Raw genomic sequence first — 10,240 nt, forward strand, 5'->3', positions numbered from 1 at the left:
TTTTCACTTTTTTTCATGCATTATCTAAAAAATTTTTAATTATATCCATGACTCATGTTATATTTCTATTGGACAGTCCTGGTATAGAGAGTTACTCTTACTGCATAAACTTGACTTCCAATTACTTGGAAACCTCCCAAGGTTGAAACCATCTAAACTTGTGGTTCTCAGCATTGAATACACTTTAGAATCACATCAGGATCTTTTAAATAAAAGACTCCCCTCCTCCCTATGATTCTGATTTACCTCCCACAACTCATAGTAACCTTTCTTCTATACTCTTAATGTTTTTCATAAAACCATAGGATGTGATCATCAAAAAATAAGATTGTTCAATGAATGCCAGAAACATGTATAACCACAAGTTGGACAGCTGCTGGATGAAAGGGAGCTGCAACCCTGAAACAGGCTTAGTTTAGACACTCGACTACTTCTCAAGAGCAAAAGGAGGGCCTTCTCCTTAGCTCTTCAGGTATTAAAAATCAAACAAACAGACAGGAAATAGTAATTTGAATTAATTCTGTCTTAGCTGCTGCTGCTTATTTGAATTTCTGAAAATCAACTTACTGCATTCCATCTGTCCTCCCAGGGGAGATACTTGGCATTGTTTTGTCTATTTTCAGAGAGAAAAATGATGCTCAAAGAGTGTGACCATCTCCTTGGTTAAGGGAATTCCTTACACCAAATATTTATTATTTTGTTTTGTTTTTTGTTTTAATGGGAGGATTTTTTTTCTTCGACTCTTAAAGGGTCTAAAGAAGAAAGCATAGAAAAGGTAGTTTGATTAGAATTAAGCTGCCCTCTAGAATGGAGCAAGTTCATGTCAATTCCTAGTAACAGGATACATTTTCTAGCCTGACCCTCAAATTCTGAGAGTCACCCTCTCTGAGGTCTGCCATCTCCATATGCTCACTAGATCCACATTTTCTTGTGCTCGTACCCTAGCATGGGCCTTAGATAAGGAGAATGCTGCTCCTCTCTCCTGCTAGTCCTCTTGGTTCTCAGAGCTGTAGGTGCCTGCCCAGTTTCTGTGGATGACTGAAGTTTTAGTCCTGATAATGAATTTGGAAGAGGTTTGCAAAGTAACTAAAACCCCTAGGTTTTTACATGGAACTCTACTGAACTGTATCATGGGATCCTGGGAAACCACAGCTCTTCAGACTCTAGCAAGAATTGAAAAAGAGGTGCTGAGTTACTGTGATCCTGAATGGTCAAATTTGCTGCTACCAATGGTGTTGGTAATATCTTGTCATGGCAATGGAGAGGTAGTAAGAGAAAAGTTGCAGTAAATAATCCTATGTGCCCAGTTCCCTGAAGCTTTACCAATCCTCTGCTTAGAATTTTTGATTAAATACTACTTCCCTAAGTTAAAGATTAAGTTAAAGTCGTCTATATTGTCTGAGTTATTTTAGAGTGTCTTTGCCACTTACTAGCTCTGTGATTTTGGGAAAATAACTTCTCTAAGCTCTACTTGTAAAACAGAAATCATAACAGTACCTACCTCATATTCTTGTGAAGATTTAATGCTTTACTCTACTTATCTCCAGCACCTTGCACAGTTACATGCCCAGAGTAGCAGCTAGGTAAAAGTTTGTTGAATGAATAGATGAATGAATTCATGTATATTAATACTGAAGTGAATATATATGCTTACAGAGATGCCCTCTTTTTGTATTAATATGCAAATACCAGGGTTTAGTATGGGAGCTAAAGCCTAATTAGTTTCTCTAGCAAATATTTAGACTCAGTATATCTCTATTCCCCTGGCATTTTTATAGAATAGATGCTAGACATATATGGGGAGCTAGATTAATCATCTTCTACTGATTGGCTTTGAGTCTCACACTGGCCAGACTACACAGTTTATGTTGCAGAGATATTTTAGAGGATCAAATTGTCCTCAAATGCAAAAAAAATGATAAATACAGGATATTTATAGCCCAATCCAAAGAAATTTTATGAAGGAAGGAGCTATTAAAATGGATAAGCATGAGTTAGAATGGTAATTAGTAACTATATATTAATAGAAACACATACTTTTAAGCACGTGAAGAAAAGAGTAGGATTCTCTAAACTGCTTATATAATCTTTCCCCACCCCAAAGAGAGAAAATGGGTCACTTTTTCTAAGAGCGGCTATAAGAGGATGGTAATAGTAATTTGACAAGGAGATATTACATAGAACCATGGTTTTAGATTTTTTTTAAATGTAAGGTGAAGTTTGAAAAGATAACATAATGCTTTTTTACTGAGGACAGATTTTCTAAAAGTTCATCTTCGTACTATAGTTATAACCTAAATTATATTTGAATGAAACTTCGGAAAGAATCAACTTGGAAATGTCTTGTATTGAGAGATAGTTGTGGCCTACAGTGAATAGAAGTGATAGTCTTTGAAGTTAGGTCATGTGTATGAAAGTCAACCCCGGTATAATTCAATGGAATTCCAATTTAAAAGCCATATCACCTTCTTGGCTTCATTTTATTTTTCTTAATCCCTTGGATCATTTTCTTTTGGTGTCTCCATCATAGGAGCTCTAGGGAATGGGGGAACTGAGCAGAGAATACAGTTGTGCATGGCTTCACTACAGGGATAAGTTCTGAGAAATGCATCGTTAGGCAATTTCATCATTGTACGAACATCACAGAATGCACTTACACAAACTTAGAAGGTTCAGCCCACTACACCCCTAGGCTATGTGATATATGGCTATTGTTCCCAGGCTACAAACCTGTACAGCATATTACTGTACTGAATGCTATTGGCAATTATAAAAAAAAATGGCATTTGTGTATCTAAACATATGTAAACATAGAAAAGGTACAGTAAAAATATGGTATAAAAGATAAAAAATGGTACACCCCCACAAGGTATTTACCATGACTGCAGCTGGTGGGACTGGAAGTTTCTCTGGGGGAACCAGTGAGTGAGTGGTGAATGACCATGAAGGCCTAGGACGTTACTGTGCACTACTGTAGACTTTATAAACACTGTACAGTTAGGCTACAGAAATTTATGAAAAAAATTCTTTCTTCAATAATAAATTAAACAGCTTATTGTAACTTTTTTACTTTATGAACTTTATTTTTTAACTTTTTGACTTTTCATTGCATCTATGGCCATGCCACCCTGAACCTATCTGATCTCATCTGATCTCAGAAGCTAAGCAGGGTCAGGCCTGGTTAATACTTGGATGGGAGACCGCCTAGGAATAGCAGGTGCTGTTAAGTGTTAAAAAAAAAGAAAAATAACTTTTTGACTCTTTTGTAATAACACTTAGCTTAAAATACAAATACATTGTATAGTTGTACAAAAATATTTTCTTTCTTTATATCCTTATTCTATAAACTTTTTTCTATTTAAAATTTTTTTAATTTATATTTTTTATTTTTAAACTTTTTTGCTAAAAATCTAAGACACAAACACACACATTGGCCTAGGCCTACATGGGGTCAGGATCATCAATATCACTATCTTCCACCTCCACATCTTGTCCCACTGGAAGGTCCTTGGGCAAAAACATGCATGGAGCTATTGTGTTCTATCATAACGATGCCTTTTTCTGGAACACCTCCTGAAGGACCTCCTTGAGACTCTTCTTGAAGAGGTGGCATTCTTTTCAGAATTATGTCCATGGAGATTTCCTTGATTTCCCCCCCCCCCCAATCAACATATCTAGACTTTCCAAAATTTTTTCAGCCACCTTCACATCGGCACTCACAGCTCACCACTCACTTTCACATTACGTAATGAGTAATGATTCTTGAAATGTTTAATCCACCCAGAGCTAGCAGTAAGTTCAACATCTAGTCAGAGGCAGCCTTTTCTTTCAACATCGCAAACTTTCTGCTTTGGCTGTGATCATCATTGTCCTGAGAGGGATACACTTCTGTGTCAGGTGTTCAATCCATGTCATTAAAAGTTTCTCCTTGTCTGATATAAAGGCTCTTCTTGGATTTTTATTAGCTTCATTGCCTTCAATGAAGCAGATCCTTTAACAGCTTCTGTCATTTTGTTCTTATTCTTCAAAATTGAAGCTGTGGTGGAATGGGACATACTTAACTGGAGAGCAATAACCATCACTGATTTTCCACCGTTGTAGTCCTTAATCATGTTTAATTTTGTGCCAGGTCAGTCGCTTGATGTGGCCTCTTACTGGCAACATTAGCAGTATATTTTGTACACTTAGGGGCCATGATGAACAGAACAACATGAGATTAAATCAAACACAAGAGAAATGATGCAATCAAGAGACACAGTAAACGTGAAATATATGAGGCTGCTGCCGGTGTAACACAACATACTGTTTTACAGCAAAGTTTTCTTATAAGTAGAAAGAGTACACTGTCAAATAACTATAACATATATAGTATTAAATAATACAGCAAAATAGTACAATAAATGTATAACCAGTAATATAGTCATTTGCTATCATTATCAAGTATTATTGTATTGTACATACTTGTATGTGCTATACTTTTATAGAACTGGCATGCAGTAGATTTGTTTACACAAGCATCACCACAAACATGTGAGGAATGCATGGCACCATGACCTTATGACAACTGCGACATCACTAGGAGATAGGAATTTTCCAATGGGACCAGTCAGATATGCGGTCTATTCCTGACCGAAATGTTATGGGCTGCATGACTATAATAGGACCTCCCATGTGTGCAGGGACAAAGTGAAAAAGAGAATTAAAAAAAGATGCAATAAGAGTAAGGGAGGCTGAATGTATGGCCAGCCTGGCAGGTTCTACAGTGATCCAGGTCATCAAGTCAGTTGGGGTTTTACCCTAGCCCATATGCCTGGGTGAACTTTATTTGAAATTTTGTTAACAACTTTTAAATCAACATGATATTTTATAGCAATTAACTATAATTATAAATCTTAAAAATATTTATACATGCCTAATTATTGTTCCTTCATTTTCTTTTAATTCTAAAAGAAATTAACTGTGTGATTTTGACAAGTGCTTAGTGTTTTCAAAACTGATTGTGAATAATCTATTACTTAAATTTGTTGTTATATATTTTTGCAAACTTTTCCCCAATCCGAAACTGTCTATAAATGTTTGCAGTAAGTCTTCTTTGTGCGTGCCTGTCACACATTACTCACACGGATGATTGCTTGGAAGGGAGTGTCACCACTGCCAAAGAAAAATGACCCACTCAATTAATCAATGACAGGGTGAAGAATTGGGATCCATATTTTCTGATGGCAATTGTTTGGCTTCTTGGCAGCAGACCACCAAGTGAGTTATTGATCCATTGGAACTCAGCCCATTTGGATTGCCATGATTGGCTTTCTGTCATCAGGCTACTATAACTGTGTTTGGGGGAGATGAAAAAAATTTAAAACACTAGTCTGTGCAACTTAACAAGTTTAAACTATCTAAAGTAAAAGAGTAATTTGGGAGGCATCGACAATAGGAAATTTGAACAGGAGAAATACTGACCAGTTGGACTTAGATGTGTTGAATGAATCTCTGAAATTCAATTAACCGTGGTAGGGAGGAATAAACTTAAACGATTCTGATAAAGAATTCCAAAAGTGTTATATTTGCAGTGACTTCTTAATAAGAGGGGCCAAATAAAAGGGAAGACACAGAAGGTGTGTGACTAAACTTTAATTCAGGTATTTATTAGCTACGTGACCTCTCATGATTTTTCATAGAGATAAATCAGATAAAACAAGTAAAAGCATCCAAGACAGTACTTGAGACCTAGTGCTTTCTCAGTAATTGTTCTTTTTCTTTCTTCCCTTAGAGTTGTGTTACTCTACAAAGAGCTCAGTTATAAAGATTACTTCATTCTGAGATATTTTATTTTGACTTATTGAACAATCAATACAAGGATGACTCATTATTAACTTGTAGACCCATATAATTTTTTATGATATTTTAAAACCTTTCTACCATTATAATACAAGCTATTTAATTTATTAATTATCTTACCAGGTGCTAAGTTTTTTTTAAATAATGTGAAAGGAATATGGTCATCCCTTGGTGTCCATGGGTATGGGTTCCGGGACTCCCATGAATACCAAAATATGCAGATGCTCAAGTCCCTTATTTAAAATGGAGTAGTATTTGCATATATCTCATGTCCATCCTCCCTTATACTTCAAATCATTTCTAGATTACTTATAATACCTAATACAATGTAAATGCTATGTAAATAGTTGTTATACTGTGTTGTTTGGGTAATAATGACAAGAAAAAAAGTCTGTACATGTTCAGTACAGATGCAACCATTGTACGCCTAACTACATAGTACATGTCAGTAACATAACATTTTTTTCAAATATTTTCAATCCTTATTTGATTGAGTCCGTGAATGCAGAACCTGTGAATACAAAGGGCCAACTGTGCTAGGATTGGAATACAATTGCATTGGCAAATGAAGGCATAGATTTTTTTCTATGTGCAGCTATTGTATGAACCAAAAAATAATATTTTCTTCATAGGTTTTTGTCACTTTGTCTTAGTCTCTTGGAAGACGTTGATATTTGTTCTTTTAATTTCTCCAGTGGCAAAGCACAGAATAATGAATTGCCTTTAATGTCAGTATTGACAATGATAAATGATGACAGCTTGTTCGTATAGGTGTGAATGACAAGTTCCATAGCTAATTACCACCCAGTTCAGACTTCTCTCACTTAATCTTGGGGACCACCTATGAGCCGATCATTAAGGGGCTATATTCATTGTGATGAATCATTTATTCAGAAGATATTTATTGAGTCCATTTATGGACCGGGACTTCTGCTGGGTGATGGATCCATGGAGATGCCAAAAGCATATCTCCAACTTTAAGGTGCTTATAAAGTAACAAGGAGCTAAGACCTATCTATGAACAAGTATAACACAAGATTAAAAAATGTCAAAAGGAAGAAGAAGGAGCTATTGGAATTCAGAGAAGGTAGTGATTACTTCTGGTTGGGGAAATTCAGGAAAGGCTTTACTCATTCAGTCATTCATTCATTTGATAAGCACACGAGACAAAGGTAGGCTGAGTGAGGATACAGGGACAAGGAAAACACTGCCTTCAAACCATTTACCTTCTAGGGGAAGGCACATATCCAGACTAAAGACAACACCTTGGGGCAAAGTTAAGTCTTATTAAGGTCAGAAAAAAGTGCTGAGGGAGCCTAGGAGTTAATATCTTTGGAGAAGCCAAGGAAGGAGTCGTGGTTGAAGCAGAGATTGAGCTGGGGTTTCTTTAGTTAGTTTATAGCCTAGTGAATGTGACTACCATGCATGTAAATAATTCCATCATTAGGTAAAATGCACTAAGTGCCTTGAGAGAGATTCAGACAAAAGGCTGTGAGGGAGAATTCAGGGGTGATTGTTTATTACCAGCTGGAACCTGAGGGAAGTATTTACCAAAAAGGTTGAATTGGTGCTGGGCCTTAAAGGATGAGTAGAACTTCAACAGGCAAAAGGGTGAGGGAGGAGGTAAAACAGAAGGAACAGCATGGATAGAGTCATGACTTGTTATTGATGAGTCCTTTGAAGTGGGTAGAGTGGAGTAGGCTGGGTTGTGGCAGTATGAGGACAATATAATATGCAGCTAGACCGTGGAAGGTAGCGAATATCAAGCTGAATCATTGGATTTCATTGAGTAGGCAATGTGTCTTTTCTTCTGACTGTACTTTGGAATTGAGGCAATATTAATTAAAAGATGGGGCTCTGGAATCTGATTGCTTGGGTTCAAACACTGCCCCACCATTCACTAGCCATATGAACTTGAGCAAGTCTCTTAGCCTCTCTGGGCCTTGCTTTTAACATCTGTAAAATGAGTATTATAAATAATACTGTACCCCACAGGTAGAATCCACGAAGAGTGGCTTAGTTCATGTATTTGAAGCTTTTAGAACAGTTCCTAGCAAGAGGGAACACTATATGTGTCAGTTATTAGCAACAGCAGTAGGGTAGTAATAACAATAATAGTTGTGATATAAATAGTAGCAACTTAAGAGAATTTTTGTATTGTGAACTTGTAGAGACATACTTAGGATGATCTGACTTGCTTGAGGAAAACAGTAGTGAACCTCAGGGCATTTTATAAAATTATCAGTATTATCCCCTTTGCATGACTGTTGAGGCGCATCTGGATTGAGCCACGCACTAGCCACATATATAGCCAGGATTCAGCAGCTAGAAATGTTCCAACCAGAATGTTGGCTGCCAAGACAATGGAGGCAACCAATAAAACGGGTCCAGGATCAGGTCCTAGCTAAAGATTTTCGGAGAGCTCCTCCATCTATGATACATCATCAACAAAGCTTGTAAATGGTAGGAATCGCCTGTGGTTAAGCTTAAGGCTGTGCTCAAAGTCTAGCAATAAAAGAATTTAATTGCCATATCCCAGGTGCCTTAGTTTTCACACCCTTACTGCAAGCTGAAATTTTAAAATGAAAATGTAGCTATTTGCAAGTAATACTAACGTGTCCCCACTGGGGGCGTTTTCACAAGAAACAGGCACAGCCTGAGAACAATGATCTACAAAGCTGTAGAGACTGTTCTTTCTCACATTGACCTTTTGTGCATTTTGGGACAAACTTGACAAGTACAGCTGCATTTAGCAGGTGGCCCATGATTTAGTGTATTCCCATTGTGTGCTCAATTGTAGTTTCAGCAGATGGATGTCGTTGTAGACATGACTCTTTCTTATGGATCACACTTGGTCATCACTAAGCACACAAACTGCTGTTATAAGACAGAGGCATCTTAGTCTTGGAAGACCCCACAAATCTCCCTTCTCAAATGAGTTTTACTGCAAGTAGCTCAAAGTTGTCTGCAGATTCACAACATGCCCCTGAAAGTTCCCTAGAAGAGTAAGCAATTAAAATGGATCTCTTTTTGAGATCTCTGTGTCTTATACTCTCAAAGTTCTATGCAAATGTCACTTTGTAGGCCTAAAAGTAAAGAACTCATATTGCTTTGAAAAAAAAATGTTGTTATACATATTACTCAAAAAGGGATTTAAAGCTGACTGGTGTCAAGTATGGTTCCAGAAATCAAACAGTCCTCCAAGAATTAAGCCTTAAGTGTCTTCTGCCCTGTTTATGTACTTTGTCAGGAAATGGTTCTTAACTCATACCTTGTTTTTGATAAACATCAGTTAAACATTTACCTAGAAAAAAAATTATGTTTGTCACCTCAGAAATTTTTTGACAGGGGCTATTTTGGATGGCTCATATTTGTTTTAAAAGACTATCCTGGAAGTTTCTGAAAACAAATGTACTTAATGGCAAACAGGCTTCCAAATCATTCGTAGAGTTAGAAATGTCGAAACGAAGGAAAATAAGTTCAGAGGGGTTAGGTTCCACAAACAGAACATGGCATTTGGGTTTGAGCCTGCCTGTATGACCTTGAATAAGCATATGTTCAGACTCAGTTTCTTCATCTGAAAAATAGAGCACAGATGATCTGCTCATAACACAGCATTATCCTAAGGGAGGGTTAATTAAAATACTGTATGGGGAAATGTTTTATAAATGGCAAAGGGCTATTGAAATGTGAGGAATTGCCATTATTGTCATCACCATTCATGATTCTGCAACTTATAAGTAGTCGGAGTTTGTCTAAATAAATAAGCACATACATACATACATACATATAGCAATCATATCTTTCTTTTCCCACTAGATGGCAGGCGAGCCACTTGATAAAGTACAGATTGGGTTAGGGATCTAAAAACCTCAGCAATATTCTGGTTTGTGAGGCAGTGTAGCAATGGACAAAGGGTGAATTACAAATCGTGAAAAACAGATGTTAAATCTCAAACACCATTGGTTTTTAATTTACCAAGATTTTGTATCTATGTGAACATGATCTTTTTTTTTTTTGACTATGAGAAAAAGGACAGCTAAACGATTTCTGCAAATAAGGAAAATGTTCAGCTGACTTAGAGTTCTAGCTAACAGACTTAGCGATTATTTACAACACGACGTGGCAGGTAATGGTTTCATCAGGGGTCAACAAACTGTTTCTACAAAGGGCCAGATAGTAAATATTTCCAGCTTTGTAGGTTGATCTGTTTCTGTTACATCAATTCAACTTCACCTTTGTAGCCTGGAAACAGCCCAAGACACTAAGAAAATGATTGAGCACAGCTGGGTTACAATAAAACTTTATTTCTGGACACTTAAAATTTGAAATTCATATAACTTTCACTTGCCACCAAATATTATTCTTCTTTTGATTCTGACCATTTAAAAATGTAAAAACC

The 10,240-nt window shown here is 36.7% G+C and overlaps 1 pseudogene; it reads left to right on the forward strand.

Moving 5' to 3' along the window:
• Positions 1–3,110: 3,110 nt before the first annotated feature.
• On the forward strand, positions 3,111–3,229 carry LOC118608474 (annotated as a pseudogene).
• The last annotated feature ends 7,011 nt before the right edge of the window (positions 3,230–10,240 follow it).

The sequence above is a fragment of the Rousettus aegyptiacus genome, unplaced genomic scaffold, assembly GCF_014176215.1.
Source record: "Rousettus aegyptiacus isolate mRouAeg1 unplaced genomic scaffold, mRouAeg1.p scaffold_m13_p_9, whole genome shotgun sequence".
NCBI lineage: Eukaryota > Metazoa > Chordata > Mammalia > Chiroptera > Pteropodidae > Rousettus > Rousettus aegyptiacus.